Here is an 18,446-nt window from a genome sequence, read left to right as displayed (position 1 = left end):
GAAGAGAATAAGACTGTGTGGAAGTGTGGGGGAAGCGTATCTGGGATGGGGTGGGACTGCGAAATAGGGAAGGCTTCCTGGAGGGGTATACAGGAGCGCGGAGAGAGGAGAGAGGGAGGCTGCAGGGTAGGGGAGAGGTGCAGATGGAGCAGAGTGGCAGGGAGCGCCCCGGCTTGCCTGCGAGGGTCCTCAGTCCTGGGTTCGCCTGGGTCCCCAGTCCCTGGGACAGTCCGGACGCAGACCCGCCTGCTCCTCCTCCCGGGAGGGCGGGCGGCTGCAGGGCGGGGCGGGGCTGGCGCGGCCTCTTGGCGACTCGGCGGCCGCTGCTCTCCGGCCCGGGTCTGCGGGCTGCAGCGGAGCTGGACCCGGGAGACGGAGGAGGTAAGTAAGCTTGGAGCCGGGGCCGGGAGGGTGTGTGCGGGCCGCCGGGACCCAGGTGCTGCCCCGGACGGCGAGGGGCTCGGGCTCTTGCAGGTTTGCGCAGTGCTCAGCCTAAGCGTTAGTTCCCGGATCCCGGCGTGGCCGCCGCAGTGCCGGGACTGGAGGTGTGCTCCTGTCTCCTACCGCGCACCCTGCACTCTAGACTCGCCGAACAGATGGTGGCGAACCTGTGCTGGGCTCTAGTGACAGCTGCGGGCGATTCATACGGAGCATCGCACTCGTCCTTCCTTGCAGGGTTTAATCTCAGCGTGCTCTTTAAGACCATTCCTTAAACCGAACAGGCTGGTGGTCGCTCCTCTGTCCTGGTCCGCACGCCACTGCACGGTCCAGGCAGGTCACCCCGAAAGTCCTTACCCCACAAGAGCACTTTTTTTTTTTTTTTTGTCTTTTGAGGGACTTTTCCAAGTTGCATCAGCGTTTGGCTTCTAGACAGGTGCCTGGCTGTAGTGTTGGGCAGAGAATTTCTAAAAGAACTTTGTGTATTTTCTGTGTGCGTGCCCCTTCACCCCAAGAGTCCTCCAACACTGAGTACCCCGCTCAAAATACGGTGGGAGTTCTAAAGGTGACCTGGCGGCTATACACCTGGTGAGATTTAAAAACAAAACTAAACAAAAGACCCTCACCTTCGTACCCCCTTGCATTCCTATACCCCCGATACCAAGGGTCTGGGGTGAGCCAGTGGGAACATTTAAACGTGCCCCCTCCCACGTCCGGTGGCTCTATCTGGTTGCTGCCAGGTTAGAAACCGGGAAACGCAGAGCGCTCTCTTGGGGAGAACCCATCTGCATGCGGCGCTCAGGCTCCTTAGCCATTTCTCCACCAGGGGGGCCTGTGGACGTCCCGTGCCAACCTTAGACCGCAGGTGGTGCCTTTAAAAAAAAAAAAAAAAAGGAAAGTTCCCTTTGTTCCTAACTCTGTTTACAGTAAATATTTCCAGGGACACTTTCGACCTAGGAGGTTGAAGTGTGGTGCATTAAAATTTCAAGCCCTTGCAGAGTCAAGGTTATAACACAGGCTTGTCCTACCAGGGAAAACCAAGTGATTTGGAAAGGATCTCAGATGAAAAGCAAAGGAGAATACTTAGAATTTGGTGAGTTCTAGTAGACCCCTCCTAACCGGAACGCGCGCGCACACACGCACACACACACACAGACACACACACACACACACACACACACACACACACACACACCACGATCGAGTGCAGCGCGCATTGAAATACTGGCGTTTACTTAAACATGAGAGTTTTTCCCGAAGTTGGCGAGCTCCTGAAGGCTTTGTGCCTGGCACTTGTGTCCACGTGTGTGCATTTGTGAGTTAGTCATTTTGATGTGTGCGCCGGCCCTTAGGAGCAACTGTGTATATGCTCCTTGATAGAATAATATTGGAGTTAGTGAATTAGCACTTCCAGTAGCATGGCAAAACCAAGGCAGCTCCTCAGTCACCTGTCAGGAAAACGCTGAGCCTATGTTAGAATCTAGTGATTTGGGTCACATATGTTTTATCAACATGGTTGTCCCTAGGTTAACACTCTCTGGTATTCTAAGGTAAGTAGTCTCATGAGTCTCTCTCTCTCTCTGGTGTTACAATGTGGCCACAAATCAAATTTTGCCTTTTTCTGAGGTGCTGGCCCTGTGTGTTGTCTTTTTTACAGTATTAGAGTGAAGTCCCTTTAAGAATGCCCTGGGGAGGGTGTTTGTGTTTGCTTCTGGCTTCCCACATGAGCCAGAAGGACACTGACTTTGAACAACAAAAAATGCTAGTGTCTTGCCCCATTGGTCTGTTCCCCTTCCCTTTCCTCCTACCATACCCTGTCCTGTTGCTGTGCTCAGCTGCTACAAGTGTGACCACTGGGGAGTGTCACTTGGCTCAGGAGTGGAGGTTACGTGGAGTGCATGGGGGAACAAAACCATATAGAAAGTATGTGTGTGCGTGCACGCATGCATAAGCTTGTACCAGCGCATCAAAATGACTGGTTGTAAACTCCTTTCCAGCTGGAGACCAAGATTTACCTAAAGATGCTTTCATACTCTTGGTATCTGAAAAGCTGTGCCTGAATAGCAGTGACCTGTGCGATGAAGACTGGATAGTGGCAGTTGCCTGTGAGACGGGCGTGCCCTGGCTGGCCCCACCCTCTCTGCAGCTCAGTGTGGCCAGAGGCAGGTTGATTACAATACTTGCCACTCTGGGGTAGCAGTTGTAGCGTTCTGACCTGAACAGAAGGAAGCAAGGGAAGAAAAATGGGATGAGTGAGTGGGGTACTTTCATCCAGGGGAAGGGGTGCAGCTTCCAGAAGAGGCCTGTGGTTTGTCCTGAGAGCTGTGATGGGCTGTTATAACCAGCCACTTAGTATAATGACTTCATTTTGTGTGTGTGTGTGTGTGTCTTAAGTTACTTTCTCATGATGACTTAGTGAGGAATGATGGAATTTAAAGTGTTTCTTAGCTTTCTCTCTGAAACTTTATCTAAAAGACGCTGCTAACCTTTTCAAAAGGCCCAGCTGAGTGATCCCTCCCTCCCTGCCTGCCTGCCTCCCTACCTCCCTCCCATTCTCCCTCCTTCCTCTCTTTCTTTGGCCCTGGTGCTAAAGGGCAAAGATATTTATATATATATATATATATGAGGCGCTGGCTCCCAAGGCGAAACATAAAGTTCAGGGGGATTGAAAACTGGGTAATTTTGCCTGGGTGACACCCAAGCACACACTTCCTTCTGTCACTTGGCATCATTTTTAAGAGGAAACAAGTTATGACATGAGAACCCTGAAGTGGGGGCAGGGGTGGGGAGAGGAGAGGTGCTGATGGGGGTGGCACCAAGACTGAGTGGTCTTTGGGAAGTGGGATGTTCAGTCAAATGTCCCCACTGGGTCTGCTAAGATGGCTCAGCTGGCAAAGGCGCTTGCTGCCAAGCCTGATGCCCTGAGTTGATCCATGGAGCTTACATGGTGGAAGGAGAGACCCCATCCCTACATGTTGTTTTCTGACCTTGCCCATCACAACCTCCGTTACTTTGTTCCTTCACACCCTGCCTTCCTGCTTCCCAAGCCAATGTTCTCAACTTTTTTTTTTTTTTTTTTTTTTTTTGTGAGAGGTAGGGTGGGGGGTGGGGATAGGAGTTGGGTCTTTCTATGGAGCCTAGGCTCCCCTCTGACTGAGATAGACCCTGTCCTGCCTTCGCCTCCCAAGTGCTGGGATTTACTGCCTAGCCACATGAGAGGCGGTTGTTTTTATTTCTTCCTTTGGTTACTCATTGAGCAACTTTTTAAAAAAGTCACTGCTGTGGGCAGAGCTCTGTCCCACCTGCCAAGTTCTTGGTCAGCAGGATACAGTCTTTGCATTACGGAGCCTGAGTTCAGGTAATGGGATCTGCAGACTGGATTATGGTGAACTGGGTTCTCTGTAGGGCAGTAGCCTCGCCTGGCTCGATTCCCCGGCGGTTCATGGATATGGAAGTCATAAGAAACATTTTCTGAGGTTCAGGGTCCAGCTTGTTTCATTGGGACTCTGCACCAGATTTGAACTGAGTGAGTTGTGGGACTGGAGGAGGGGCAGGGGCAGATACCCATCACTCAGGAGGAAGGAAAGAGGATGCTGGGTTCTGGTGGATACATTGTGATGGCGGGTCTCTAGGGGGCTGGAAAACTTGTGTGAACAGAGCAGCCTTTCTGGCCGTTGGTGGCTGGTAATGGAAGTGCATCAGTGACAGTGTTGGTAGAATCAAAGCTCCAGCTTCTCAGAGTGGAGCCTGACTCTGAGCTCAACCCTCCTCCCGTATGGCTGCTTAAGACAGGGCTCCTGCGATGGTTGGGAGCCGGTTGGGAGCCGCATGTAGCTCACTCCTCTGTCTTCCAAGTAGTGCAACATAGGCTCCTGAGCTCCCAGTTCCTGGAATAATTACTAAGGCCAGGACTATCAGCAAGGGTTACTAATGCACCGGCTTGTCATCTGAACCATTCAGGAGGCTGCTAGGCTGAGATCAAGCCCAGGTTGGGAAATTTAAACCCTGTCTTCAAACTACCAAAAATATGGTTCTTTTTGTTTGTTTGTTTGTTTGTTTGTTTTCTGTTTTTTTTTTTTTTTGGCATCCAGACTAGTTTCAAACTTACTAAGGTTGCTAGGATGGCCTTGAACTTACTGGCTGAACCTCCCAAATCCTGGGCTTATAGGCAGACATTACTATGTCCCTTTATGCAGTGCTGGTAATTTAACCCAGAGCTTCATGTATGCCAGGCGAGCCCTACCAACTAAAGCATTCCCCAGCTCAGTATTATTTGTTCATTGATCATATCCAAGTGCCAGGTTGCCACTCAGCACTTCTTGTCCTCTGCTCTGAACCCTGACATCCCTGGAGACTTCAGGCTGGGGTTGGGGGGCGGGGGCACTCATTGTGCCTCTGCTGTGGCTGAGCCGAGGGAGGTTCGCAAGTGTTTGGGCCTCACTACAGAGCTCAGTTCTTTGCAAGGTGTTCCCTTAAATAGAGCTGATTCAGACAGGGTGTTTTCAGGGCCTGGAGGGACAGCTTAATGGTTGAGAGTACTTACTGTTCTTGAAGAGGACCCGGGTTGGAGTCCTAGCACACACACACCGGCTCACAACTGTCGAGGACTCCAGTTCTAGGGACTCTGACACAGTCTTCCGGTTTCTGTGGGCACTGCACCCATGAGGTGCACCCATGAGGTGCACATACCGTCACACAAGCAAAATACTCATACACATAAAAATAAGTGTATCTTTTAAAAAAGACATTGTGTTTTTAGTACCACCCTCTCCCTGCCCCCCTCCACCATGGCACAGTCCCCTTGAGTTTGGATGGATTTATTGATTTCTCTCCTGGAAGATGTAAACGTCTCAAAGACCAGGGTGTTTTTGTCATCCAAGCAGCTTTCACAGTCCTTTTCTTGTTTTAGAGGAGCCGGCTGATGCGACTGTTTGGGAAGGCTCGGAATGCCCAGTCTGGGTGAGGGAGACACTGCTCCTGCATTTCTCCAAGCTTTGCAAACCTCTGAGTTCTGGAAGGAATTGGTCATTGAGTAAGAGTAAAACACAAACTTGAGTGCTGGGCTTTCTGGGGTACAGGGAAGGTCAGCAGCACAAGCCTTGATTGCGTGATGCATAAACAGAATTTGACTGCACTGTAATTACCTTGAGCTCTTAAATCTGCAGGTAGTCGGGGCTTCGTGCCTGACAGAACTGTCATTACTGATGAACCCAGAACAGATTTGAAAATGAGTGGCCGTCACTGCTGTGGGCAGTACCACGGGCACACACACAGAAAGACTTAGGCAACAGGGAGTTAAGTATTCAGGATTACAACACAGGGCATAGTCTTTGAACTTGGAGTAGGCTGCCCACCTGCCTGGCAGTGTCTTTGTTTGTAGGATGGAGTTTTTTCCCTGCTGTCCAATCTGAAAAGGTTTTGTGCCCCAATAAACCTCTCCACTGATCAATCAATAATCTAAATGCTAAATCCGACCAAATCAAACTGAATTAGAAAAAGTCCAGGTTTAATGGATACCAACATTCCCGGGTAGCCTTCCAGTCCCCCAGAGAGGAGACTGGGAAGGAAGACCGGAAGACCACGTGTTTGTTCTCCAGGTGCTGTTTAAATACCCTGTGGGAGTGGTCTTGAGCATCTCCTGGGAGGAGTCATCCTTTGGCAGGCTTTCTTGGAGGTAGAGTCTGGACTGAGGCAATTTCCAGGAGAGGGGGCTTGAGATGGAACTTTCACCCAAACACAATCACAGTGATTTTGCTTACCTTAGGTAAAGTACGGATGGTTCAGGGCATTATTTTGTAGTTTTTTTGTTATCTGTAAGACCAATACTGTTGTTATTGTGACAGGTTCTCATGTAGCTCAGGCTCCCTAAGATTCACTAGGTAGCAGAATGTATCTTTGAATTTCTCATCCTCCTGCCTCTACTTCCCAGGTGCTGGGACGACAGATGGATATGTATCACCATGCCTGGTTTATGCTGTATTGGAAGGTGGAGCCCCTGCATGTTAGAGACACCTAACCAACAGAGCCCAATTCCCCAGCCTTGTTGCTAGCTTTTAGAAGGAGGCTGAGAAAGCTTGTTGTAAAGGTTTGATTCTCTGCAATGTTTACTTGTGAGACCTTTATGCTCCTTCAGAACCACTTTTTGCTGCTGGAAAGTAGAGAGTGTCCCTCCCTGTCCCAGTTAAGTCTCAGAAGCCTTGGCGTGGAGGGGGACTGACTGAGAGCTAGGATTACCGTTGAAGGCTGAGAGTTAGAGGAACCGGACTGTAGAAATAGCTCAGTGGTTGAGAGCACTTGCTGCCCTTACAGAGAACCCAGGTTCAGTTCCAAGCACCCACATTGTAGCTCACAACCATTCACAACTCCAGTTCCAGGGGATCCAGTACCTTCCTAACATTCAAGGGTAACAGGCACACACGTGACACACAGACATGTAGGTAAAGTACTCATACATGTAAAATAAAGTAAATGAATTGGGTGGGGGATACTTACTTGGGGACCATAGGGTAACAGTGACCAAACTTACAATCTCCTTTGTTTATGAATTTTTGGTTTAGGACGTAGATATTTTTGTCTAGGATGTGTCCAGACCAGTTTAGTCCTAAACAAGTCTGCTTTCCTGGGCCTCTTGTAAGCTTTGGGAAGTGGGGAGGTGAGGGAGAGTTAGGGCTGGGCTATTTGACTTTACTTTTAGTTTATTATGTAGGACTGTCCTTCTCAAGGCATGGGTACCTCTCCCTGAAGGCCTGAGTCACGGTTTCTGGGTGTGAGGCAGCAGGGTAGGATATGAGAGAAAGAGAGAGAGGATGAGAGAGAGAAGGAGAACGGCAGAAGTTCTCCTTCCTCCTCTGAGGTCTACCCAAGATGAGTTCCTCTCCTGTAATGGCGTAGGTGGTCCTGACTCTTTTGCCCTGCCTGCCCTCCTTCCCTGTAGCATTTTTGTGGAATAGTCTCCACCAGCTTGTTCTATAAGGGAGAGAAACAAGGCCATGGGGGAATGGGACAATCTGTCAAATTCAAACAGCTTCTTAGGGGGTTAAGAACAGGGTTCTAACCGAGTTGCCCTCACTCACCCCTAATAACTAGTGCTCTACCGTGCATGGTTCTGCTTTCTGGTCCTGGCTGGTTTGTATTCTCTCAGCTCCTCTCTTCCTTCCTTCCTTCCTTCCTTCCTTCTTTTTTTCTTTCTTTCCATCTTTCTTTTTTAAGACAGGGTTTCTCTGTGTAACAGCTCTAGCTGTCCTGGAACTTGCTCTGTAGACCAGGCTGGCCTCGACTTAGAGACCCACCTGCCTCTGCCTTCTGAGTGCTAGGATTAAAGGCATGTGCCACCACCACCCGGCAAGATTTCTTTTCTTTCTAGCTTACTCTTAATCAAGTGTTATTTCAATTTTAGAATGTGGGCCCTCATTTTCTGTGGGTTAAAAGCTTGCTGGTCTCGAGTAGTTGCCTTGAAAGCCCACTTTGTCAGTCATTAGGAGTGTGGTTCTGGCTGAGTCCTCTTCATCTGGCCTTTGCTTCCCCCATCTGTAACGTGGGGCTCTGAGCCTACTTCTCCTGGCTAGGCCGAAGCAGGCACAGTGGGTAGCGCAGAGTCGTATTGACACGCAGCCGCTGGAGGTCAGTGATGCTGCTACCGTCCTTCAGGTCTGAGGACAATTGGTGGCTGTAGAGAAAGGTGGGGCTGAGCCTTGCTCCTCTGAGGTGTTAGCTCAATTTACCACCTCTGGTCAAAGGGAGTTTCTAGTAATTGATAGACTTCCCTGCTTTCCGCAGTAGAATTTCACTTTTTATTGGTTGTTTCTGGTTGGCTGGCAGGTGTCCCCAACTGAGAATAGCCAATTTACTCTCTACTAAGCCCTCTTTAGCTTCATTTGTAATTGCTTGCACTATTTACATCTAAATAACCCTGCTTTTAGCAGTGAAACCCCTTAACCTCCAGGTAGTTAGACTCAGCCCTGGAGGAAGTCACCAGGTGGAGTGGCCTGGGCACTGGCTACAGGCATTAAAAGCTTCCTGTGTGTGTGTGTGTGTGTGTGTGTGTGTGTGTATGTGTGTATGTATCCCCAGCTTGTCTCATTTTGCTGGTTAGTTTTAACTGTCAACTTAACACAACTTAGACTCACCTGAGAAGTGAGCACATCAATGAAGAATTATCTAGATCAAATTCGCCTGTTGGGGATTGTTTTGCTTCTTCATGAGCTGGAAGACCCAGTTCATTGTGGGCCACACTGTTCTCTAGGCAGGGGGTCCTAACTGTCTTAGATCAGTGAGAGCTGGCTGAGAGCAAGCAAGGAGCCCCACGTTTATTTTTTCTCAGCTCTTGACTGTGGATGTGATGCTGTGGGTTCCTGCCTCCAAGTCCCCACCATACGGACTAGAACCTAGAGGTGAGCTGACTAGGCAAACCGCCTCTCCTAAACTACTCTAAGCTAGGGTGTTTTATCACAATAGCAGAAATGAAACTTGTGTGGTTCTAAGGGGTAAATCAACCAGTACGAAGGTGCTTGTGAGATTCCAGACTGTGCCTTTAAATTATTATTATTATTATTATTATTGTGCTGGCGATTAAACCGAGAGCCCTTACACATGCTATATAAGCACTCTGCTAGCGAGCCAAACTCCCAGCCAACAGGCACCTCCTTCTGCAAGTGTTTTTGGAAGCTGTACCTCATGCATGAGCACGTGCATCCGAAGGCAATGCCAGGTGGCGAGAGCAGCAGCTAAAGAACATCTGGGTCTCATACTAGGTGGTAAATCTGTTGTTCTGCCAACAGTTCTTACACTGACATGCACAGACGACCATAGATCGTGCAGTCCAGGGGTTGGACGTGTGAAGAGGGTAGTAAGTTGCTTGGCTATTCTAACAGTTTCACCTGTGGCTGTCCCTGGGTTTGTTGCATGATCTCTTGTGCCTCAGTTTCCTCATTTGTGAAAATGGTGACTCCTACCTGAAGATTGGTATGAGGTTTAAGTCACTCTGGAAAAGTATGGAGTGAAGATGGAAGCCTGGCTCAGGATCTGATTTGGTAGTAGACCATCCATTACTCTGGTCTGTGGTGTGTATATTGTATTGGTATTCAGGAAAGGGAGGGATTGTTTCTGGTTTGGGAGTCTCCTGCCATATTTTTTTTAAAGTGTTTGCCTGAAAGTGTGCATGTGTACTGTGTGTGTGCAGTACCCGTGGAAACCAGAAGAGGGAGTCTGATTTCCTGGAACTGGCATTATAGATAGTTGTGACAGGCCCCGTGGCTTCTGGGAACAGACACTCGGTACTCTGCAAGAGCAGCTGGTGCTTGGAACTGACTGAGCACCATCTCTCTAGTCCCTGGGAGGTGGGTTTTTTTTTAAATTTTAATTTAAATCTTTTTGGTTGGTTTGTTTGGTAAAATACAGTGTGAAAATTGCATTTTAGTGGGATGAAGTGCATTCACAGTGTTGGGGAGCCATCTTTACTATCTGATTCTAAGACTTTCCATGTCCCCAGACAAAAACCCGTACTTACGTTTTCCCTGCCGTCAGGCACCTGAGCCATGGGTCTTTTCTCTGCCTCTGTAGAAATGCTTATTCTGGATATCTCTCAGCCCAGTATTTCCTGCAGTTCATTGCCTTCTGTGCCTGGAGCCTTTACTAACGCACGGGTCAAAGCTCCTTTTGGGGATGGCGGTGAGCATTGGGGGTGGACAAAATTTCACTCCATAGCCCTGACTGGCTCAGTATGTAGACGAAGCTTGTCTCTGTACCCCAAGTGCTGGGATTAAGGGCATCCTGGCTGTCTTCACCAGTGTCTATGTAGAATGTCCTTATCTGTTTTATCAGACCCGTTTTTCTCCAGTCCTGTCCTGTTTCAGGTTTTAAAATGCCCATCTTTAATCATCTCTTTGGATCCCCTTTGGCTATCAGCCTTAAATTTCCCACTTTTCCCATCCCATGCTTCCAATGACCCTTGACATACTCTTGCTAGGCTCCTGGCGTGCCCGGGAATAGGTTTCCTTGGGTGTTTTATTTCTGCTGGAGATCACACTTGCAGGAACACACATGGGGACCCTGCCCCCCGTTGTGCTTAATTTCCCGTGACAGCATGGCAGGTTTTCCAAACAAGTGTCTGGGAGACACCCGCCAGGCCCCCTTTATTCCTCACTTTAAAAGCTTTCCACCAGAAGTGGCCCTCAATTAAGTCATTTAATAGAAACCTCCCTTCGCTTTAAAGCATTGGGACGTGTTTACACTGCATGCCACCGAGGGCTTCTAAATGAGGAGCTGCAGAGTGAGGGATCCTTAACCTGTGCCTTTAATAATATCCTTCGCTTTCGACTTCAGGCAGAGGCCTGCCAGACTTGTAGTTTTGTCTTTGACCCAGACCTGAGGCCAGGAGGTGGGGAGCTGGGGAAGTGTGTGTGTCCCTGTCCTGTGTGAGGGGTGGGAATGTGTGTGTGTGTGTGTGGGGTAGAGGTTGCAACAGCCTCTGCTAGAGGATTTCTACCATAGAGAAGCCTGAAGCTACATGAAAAGTAAAGCTAGCTCTCTGGAGAGACTGTATGGAGCCGGAAACTTGCTTTTTGAGTCCCAGGGTGAGGACTTCAACAGAAGGAAGTTCTAAAAGGCAGTTAGGAGAGCAGGTCAGCTCTGGGGGTCTGGGATTTGGGCCCCCGCCTGGTTGGAGGCTGCCTGGGTCGGTGAGAACTGGGGAGGCTCTGTCTTTTGCTTTGGTTCAGGAGAGGTGAGAGAGACACAGCGTGCTGCTGACTGCTTCATGTTCACCTCCCCCCGGGGAGGGGGGAGGGGACGCTGGGGGCCCGGAGGGGAGTCAGGTTCTCAAGCACCGTGTGCTGCCGCCTAACTTTTTGTTTTTGCTCGTGTTGTCTGGACACCCTTCTAGTGCAGGGCCAGGACGGGAGTGATGGAGAACCCCAGGGAGTCTTCACAGGCTGGGGGGTAGTGGGGGGTCCAGCCAGGCAGAGCTAGCCCTGCTCTGCCCAGGGCTGAGTCCTGGTGTCCCCTCCCCACCATTCTGAGACCTGTGTGCAATGTACTTACAGACATTTGGAAATGGGGCCGGGAGAAACCTTTCTTTGCTTTCCTACCTGTGGGACGTGGTGGGTGTCACATCTGGCTTCTGGAGGAAAGACGCTTGATCTGTCTGTTAAGTTTCCGACACCCTGAGGACTGTGAACTTTGCCCAGGCCTTGTTCAAAGGGCTTCAAGGCTCTTCAGTGTGTGAGCCTCCCAGCTCTCTGAGTGGAAACAGACACTGGGAGGGAACAGGCCTGTTCTCACAAATTGTCCTTTAGAGAATGTCAGAGAGAAAATGTCCTTCCCGTTCATTCATTAAACACAGACGTTGGAGTTGGACTATAGGGCTTTTTCTTCCCCTCTGAGACAGGGTTTCACTGTGTAGCAGCCCTAGCTGTCCTGGAACTCACTCTGTAGACCAGGCTGGCCTTGAACGAACTCAGAGATTCACCTACCTCTGCCTCCTGAGTGCTGGGATTAAGGGTGTGAGCCACCACTGCCCTGTTTAGGATTTCTTTTTTAAATGCTTTATATTTAACACGCGGGCATTACTTGGGGGAATTCAGCTATACTTTTAAGTATTGCCATGGCATTTATCCACTGTACCTAGGTAACCAAGTTTGGGATTAGCAGGGTTGGGGAGGGAATCTTAAGGAGAGGTAAGAGAAGATCCTAGCTAGGACAGTCAGAAACTTGACCTCGTGCAGGACAGGAGTGCCTTTAGCTGTGTCTGGTTAATGTAAAAGGGGAAAAGCCCAGCCGTGAAATAAGTTTGTCTTCTTTTTAAACCTCCTCTAGTACCTGGCTGGCCCAGAGTGAGACACATTTGAAGAATGAACGGATGTTGAGGTCAAGACCCAAAGCAAACTTTATGAAGTGTACAGCCCAACCTGCCAGCTCAGCTCAGCCTGAAAGTAGGGCCTGCTGGAAATCTATCTCGCCAATAAAACTCAGTTGTCATTTCTGCTTTTGCTCTGAGCTCTCAGACCAGTCCATTGCTGGGAACCAATCTAGGGTGGAGCTTTCTGTTCATCTGTCCCACACTGAGACCTGTGGTGCCAAGGTCTGCAGAATAAAGCTGGGAAGGGGTTTTACGGGAAAGGGTGTAGCGAAGGAGGTGGCTTACAGTGTGGTGTGTTTGGAGTACGTGGCTTTTGGAACTCTGTGTGCCTTTCTCTTTTGAGACATGGTCTCACTTATGTAGCCTTGCCTGGCCTAGAGCTTGCTCTATCAGGCTGGCCTCAAATTCACAGACATCTGCCTGCCTCTGCCCTCTTGGATACCCTGGACCAGTACAGCAGGAAATGCTGTCTTGATTGTACTGCTTTGGTAACAAGAGTAGAACCACCAATAACAGTCAGTGAGAGAGGAATCTTCGGTGTCATTGGCCAGTGTCTGTAGAAAAGTGTGATGTGCCTGTTGGTGTGAAGACAGAGTTACATGTAGCAACATCCCAAGCATGATTCTCCCACATGGGAACATGGAGGCGTGTGAGCAACGGGAGGCTTTTTCTGGGGCAGTGTTCACGGGGTAGGAGACCTTTGAGTTGTGGTGTTCATCATTCCCTTGCTCCGGGGCTGACTTTCTGAGTTGCTTCTGGTAAACCAGAAGGAAGCGTGCTGTAAGGGATGCTCCATAATGTTGCCCATAGCTTACGTGCTCCTGGGTTTTTAGCATTAAGCCCTTCTGTAACGGCCACCGGATACCCACACCACCCAGACAAGGATGGTGTCTGATGTCATTGAACGTTGCTACAGCCATTTCCTTTGGAACAAAATGAAAAGCTTTCAACATTTACAAAGGAAGGAAAATGTACAATTTTATTGAGCCTTCTCTGCTGCAGGCTGAAAGGAACCCACAGTTGAAGGTCAACTGCATTCTCAAATGTGTGTGTGTGTGTGTGTGTGTGTGTGAACGCGTTCATATATGAGTCATACATATATACATACATTAAATACATACATATATATATATCCTTAGACATTTGAAATTAGAATATTGTTTCTCATCTTTTGGGGGCATTAGATTGAAATGCAGAGATTGACCTCATTCCTATATTATGTTCTAAAGTTGACTTGATTTAAATTTAAATTTCCTGTGTGTGTGTGTGTATGCACATGCATATGTAACATGATGTTCATACTCCCTTGATGTAATTTTTGTAAAATTACCTCCTGGCTTTCGGACAGTCTGTACTATGTCCTCCAAGTTTGTGGTGATTGGAATGTGTCATTTCAGATGAATTCTGTACCATAACCAGAAACTGTCGTGAGACCGAAATGAGCTAATACCTACAAGTGCCTGATGGGTTCTAATTTATCTTCTTGTAATGACGCCATTGTCTTGTCAGTCCATCTCAGGAAACTGAGGCACAGAGAGATTCAGTACTTCGCCAAGGTAATACAGCTGGTCAGCGGTGGGGCTGGGTTTGAACTTGAGGATTGTCTGCATTCGTTAAAGCAAAGGCCGGTCAGAGTGAGTCACATTCAATCTGCAGGCTGACCTCATAAACTGGAGGACGTGTTTATGGTGTTTCAATGATCTGAGCTTATCCGAATCCTTTACCGCATGACCAGCATCTAAAGTTATTTCACCCACAGGCATATGCTTCGCAAATTGAGTATAAATCTCGGATACATGAAAGGATAGTAAATTCAGCCAGTCAACACGAAACACTTCTAACAGAGGGCTGGCTGTCTCCTCGCCTTCCTTTGGGAAGAAAGATGAACTGGTTCAGTTCCCATGCGACTTCTCCATTCCAAATGAATTATTCCACCAGAATAAAATATCCTTTCTCCTGCAAAAACCAGCTACCGCTTTTAGAGCCTCCAGTCATTTTTTCTCTTCAGTGGGTGATTAATCCTGATAGGGTGACTCTGGCCAGCTTCCTTTTGCTGTGACCTCAGAGGCTGCATCCGCAGTGTGTCGCGCCCATCTTTGAGATGAAGTTGGGGTCCTATGCTTCTGGATTCCCTGGGCCACCCGCTTGGCTTCTGGCTGAGAAACAGATAAGAACAGGAACTGGAGCGATGGGGTGGCAACAAGATTAAGGGCTCAAAGCTTGGAGCCTGACGCCAGTTAAAACAGCAGCAGGGTATTTGCTGCTGCAGCTGCTGCGGACGAGCACCGAGCTCGACCCGGAACCGGGTCCTGTGTTAAGTGTGACTGCATAGACATCGCTGGACTTAATTCTCACCATCTCCACGAAGCAGGTGATGTGTTGATCCTCATTTAGGTTAGATGCATAAAGAATCGACTCAAGGCCACGCAGCTCTTAAACAGTGATAGTTGTGGCTCAACCCAAGATTTGATTTGATTTTTTAAAGTAAAATACATTAGTCGTAAGGGTACAGAATCCTGTACAGGTTTCTCCTGCCTTGTCTCAGTTGTCACCCTTCAACAGTAGCCACTGTTTTTTACCATATGTAAATTTTTACTATTTGAATTTCATAAAAAAACCCCAAATGATTCATAAAGCATGTACCGTTTTGTGTCTGACTTTATTTAAAAGGCTTTTTTCATGTACTTATTTATTTTATGTGCATAATAGCATGAGTGTGGAGGTCAGAGGACCACTTGCAAGAGTTGGTTCTCTCGTTCCATCGTGTGGGTCCTGGGTATTGAACTCAGGTCATCATTGGGCTTGGTGGCCAGTGCTTTTACCTGTTGAACCGTCTTGCCGTCCCTTATTTTGTTTTTGTTTAGTGTTGCAGTTGGGAAATCAGTCTATGGGGACAGAACCCAGTGTGTACTAGGAAAACACTTGAACAATTGACTTGTATTCTCATCCCAAAAAGAAACAATAGATGCACCCAGGTGTGGTGGCACAGGTTTTTAATCCCGGCACTCAGAAGGCAGAGGCAGGTGGATCTCTGTGAATTAATTAGAGGTCAGCTGCCGCGGAGGTAGGTGCGTCTCTAAGTTCAAGGCCAGCCTAGTGCTAGGCGTGGCAGACGATGCTTTTAATCCCAGCACTTGGGAGGCAGAGACAAGCAGATCTCTGTGAGTTCGCGGCTAGCCTGGTCTACAGCGTGAGTTCCAGGACAGGCTCCAAAGCTACACAAAGAAACTCTGTCTCGAAAAACCAAAAATGAAGAAGAAAGGAAAAAAGAAACAAACAATAGATGCTTATCGCACAAAAATACTTTGAAAATAAAAAGAATGAGATGAAAATTCAAAACCATTTTCAGTTTTACCATTGGCAGTTGTTAATCTCTGGAACCATTCCCCAAGCATTTATTTATGTTTATGTACATTTTTTCCTTTGTTTTGTTTCTTTTCCTTCAATTCTGTTCATGTTATTTTGTTCAGTGAAAAGGGATATTTTCAATCCATATAATGAAATCAGAAAACAATGAATGGAAAGTTTAGGAATAAAGACCTGGTGACGTCAGGATTTCCCTCCTTTTACATTTTCTCTGTCTCTTTGGAGGAAGAAGGAAAGAAGGCAGGAAGTCTCCCTGACTGTGTGCCCGCGCCCCGCCCCAGTGTGAGGGCTGGGTGCTCACACTCCCAGAGGAGAGACCGGAGCATGTGGAAGGGGCAACTGCTCAACAGCCATTAGCAGACAGCATGTTTGGAAACTTCCAGACCTACCTGAAAACTAAGCAAGCTGTGGGGACAGGGTGTGAACTGTTTGCTCAGGCTGGACTGGCAGATTGCTTGGCCAGTTGGGGAAGTACACAGCCCCGCTGTGTTAACCCACCCCACATCCCTGCCGTGTTAACCCACGCTGTGTTAACCCACCCCGGGTGCTCACAGGGCACCTGGATTGGAGAGCAGTGCAGAGGGTGCAGGGCTCCTGCTGGGGACAGTCGCCTCGCTCCCTTCAGGTGTGTTAAATCTAAACTTTTGTTGTTCGACATTAAATATGATTGTAAGGGACAGCAGGTAGAGCAGGCCACTAAACCTGATGACCACAGTGGGACCTCTGAAACCCACCAGGTAGAAGGAAAGAGCTGACTCTTTCAGGTTGTCCATTGATATCTACATATGTGCCATGGTGCTGCTGAGTATGTGCGCACGCACACACACACACACATACACCACACCTGTAAGTAAACAGATATGTAATACAAAACTAAAAACAAAGAATTTAACCCTAAAATTCTAATTATAGTTAAATAAATGGTGGCGTTGTGGCATTATTGACTGAAATCCAAGTCAATTGTGGTTTGAAAATTTAAACCATGCTTCACTTTGTTTTTTAAACAACCTATTTATTTTGGTCAGTAAAAATCCTGTGGGTGAGAAAGCAGAAAAAGAAATAGTACCCCAGGCATGATGATACCTTTAGTCCCAGCACTGGGGAAGGCAGAGGCGGGCGGATCTGAGTTCGAGACCAGCAAGGGCTGCACAGTGATACCCTGCCCCCTAAAGAAGAGTTTTTACCATGTTGGCTTTTTTCCCGTGTCCGGTTGCTTTTAGTCTCTTGGGTTTGTCTTAAGAGTGGAGAGAGCAGAGTTCTGGGTTGAGGAAACCTCACTGCTTCCCTCTCCCACCATGTTCATTTCCCAGAATTCTTTATACTCTTCCCCTGGTTCCCGATTTGTACATAGGAAGTACTTGCAAGGCTTTGAGGCGTTAAATACCAAATGGTGCTGGTGGAGCTTAAAGACTTCAGCCGCTGTGTGACCTATGCCCTTTTTGTCTTAGATGAAGCCACTGCTAGGGACCTCCTATTTTCCTGTCCTAACCCCAGGAACACATTTTCTCCTCTGAATAGGACTTTGAGATATAGATTCAAATACTGTGAGAAGGCAGTGGGGCTACAGGCTCCTGAGTCTCTGGCTGCATGCATCCACCCATGCATCCATGCATGCTTTATTTCAAACGGAAAACGGAGAGGTGGGTACTTTTCCAGCTCTCCTGAAGAGGGGAGGAGGTGTTTCCAATGATGTCAGCCTGAAGCTGCGGATCACAGAGCTGTTCTTTCCACAGCGCCTTCCAGGGAGGCAGGGGAGTGTTTAGAAAGTGCCTGTGAAGGAGCTTTGGTTGCTAGCTAAGGATGGAGGGGTTCTGTCTCTCGGGGGCGGCCATCATGGTGGGCTTGGCTGGACCAGTCTATCCCTGACTCATGCTGTGCTTCCTCAGTGGGCTGGACCTCTTTCTAGGAGGCTGGTTTCCTGCTAATGTTTAGGCCAAGACTATGGTGCTAAGAAAATGATAATGTTTTTGCAAGCATTACAGTATGTTTAAAACACTTTCTCTCAACTGTGTAAAGCCTCCTTTGATGAGATACAGGCTTGAAAAAAATTCCCAAGCCCACAAATCAAAACCTGGGGAAAGAACTGTCCGCGGATGCTTGAGTGTTTATTTCAAGACAGGTTTCATTGACTTTGAGGATCAGGAAGGCCTGCTCCATGGTGCAGCCCTGAGAATCTCCAGCAGAGGCCCAGCTGTAGTGTTTTAGTGGGGAAAAGTGAACTCCATTGCCAAACCTCAGCGGCTGGAGTATGTGTTCCTGGAAGCCATTATAGAGGTACACAAACCCTTGAAAGGCAGCATCTGACTGGCTGGAGGCAAGCTGGCAAATACTCAGTCTAAACAGAGGTGATGCTGTGGAGGACAGGAACATCCTAGAGAATGCCTGGGGTACCATTCTCCAAGTCTAGAGAGGCAGCCCCTCCCTGACCCGGCTTTACACCTCTGGAGTGGAAGGCGGCCTCTAGCTTTAGAAGACATGTGTGCTGCCAGGGAAACCAGGGACTGTCCCTTAACCCATCCAGGAAGAGACTTCCCACACTCCTTGTTCCCAGAGACACCTCAGTATGATTGCTGCCTAGGAGTGCCCTGGGCCAGTGCTCTGTGGGCAGCTGTGGCTTCCCCTGCAATTTGAGGTGTTGATTTAGGCTGTTAGAAACGCCTCTGCCCCATGGCCCTTTCTCAGGGCCTCCTGGGCTCCTGTTCTCATTAACTGGGCTCAGAAGTCCAGGGACCTGGAAGCCTTGTGGTATTTCCAGGAAAATGGCTTAGCTCTGGCGTTCCGTTCTCCC

General features: G+C 48.5%; 1 protein-coding gene across 4 annotated transcripts in view; it reads left to right on the top strand.

The window, feature by feature from the left end:
• The first annotated feature begins 248 nt into the window (after positions 1-248).
• Positions 249-18,446, top strand: part of Cgnl1 (cingulin like 1) — a 148,552-nt gene continuing 130,354 nt past the window's right edge. For 3 of the 4 annotated variants that reach the window (XM_048423172.3, XM_085689324.2, XM_048423169.3), the window contains exon 1: positions 249-381. The gene's annotated coding sequence lies outside the window, so the exon portion shown is untranslated. Of the gene's footprint in view, positions 382-1,511; positions 1,532-18,446 lie in introns of those variants that run through there. The other variant, XM_087905361.1, reaches the window with a different exon arrangement.

This window comes from Myodes glareolus, chromosome 4 (genome assembly GCF_982192425.1).
Source record: "Myodes glareolus chromosome 4, mMyoGla1.1, whole genome shotgun sequence".
Lineage (NCBI taxonomy): Eukaryota > Metazoa > Chordata > Mammalia > Rodentia > Cricetidae > Myodes > Myodes glareolus.
Note: the sequence above shows the minus strand (reverse complement) of the source record. Positions and strands in the feature narration are given on the sequence as shown.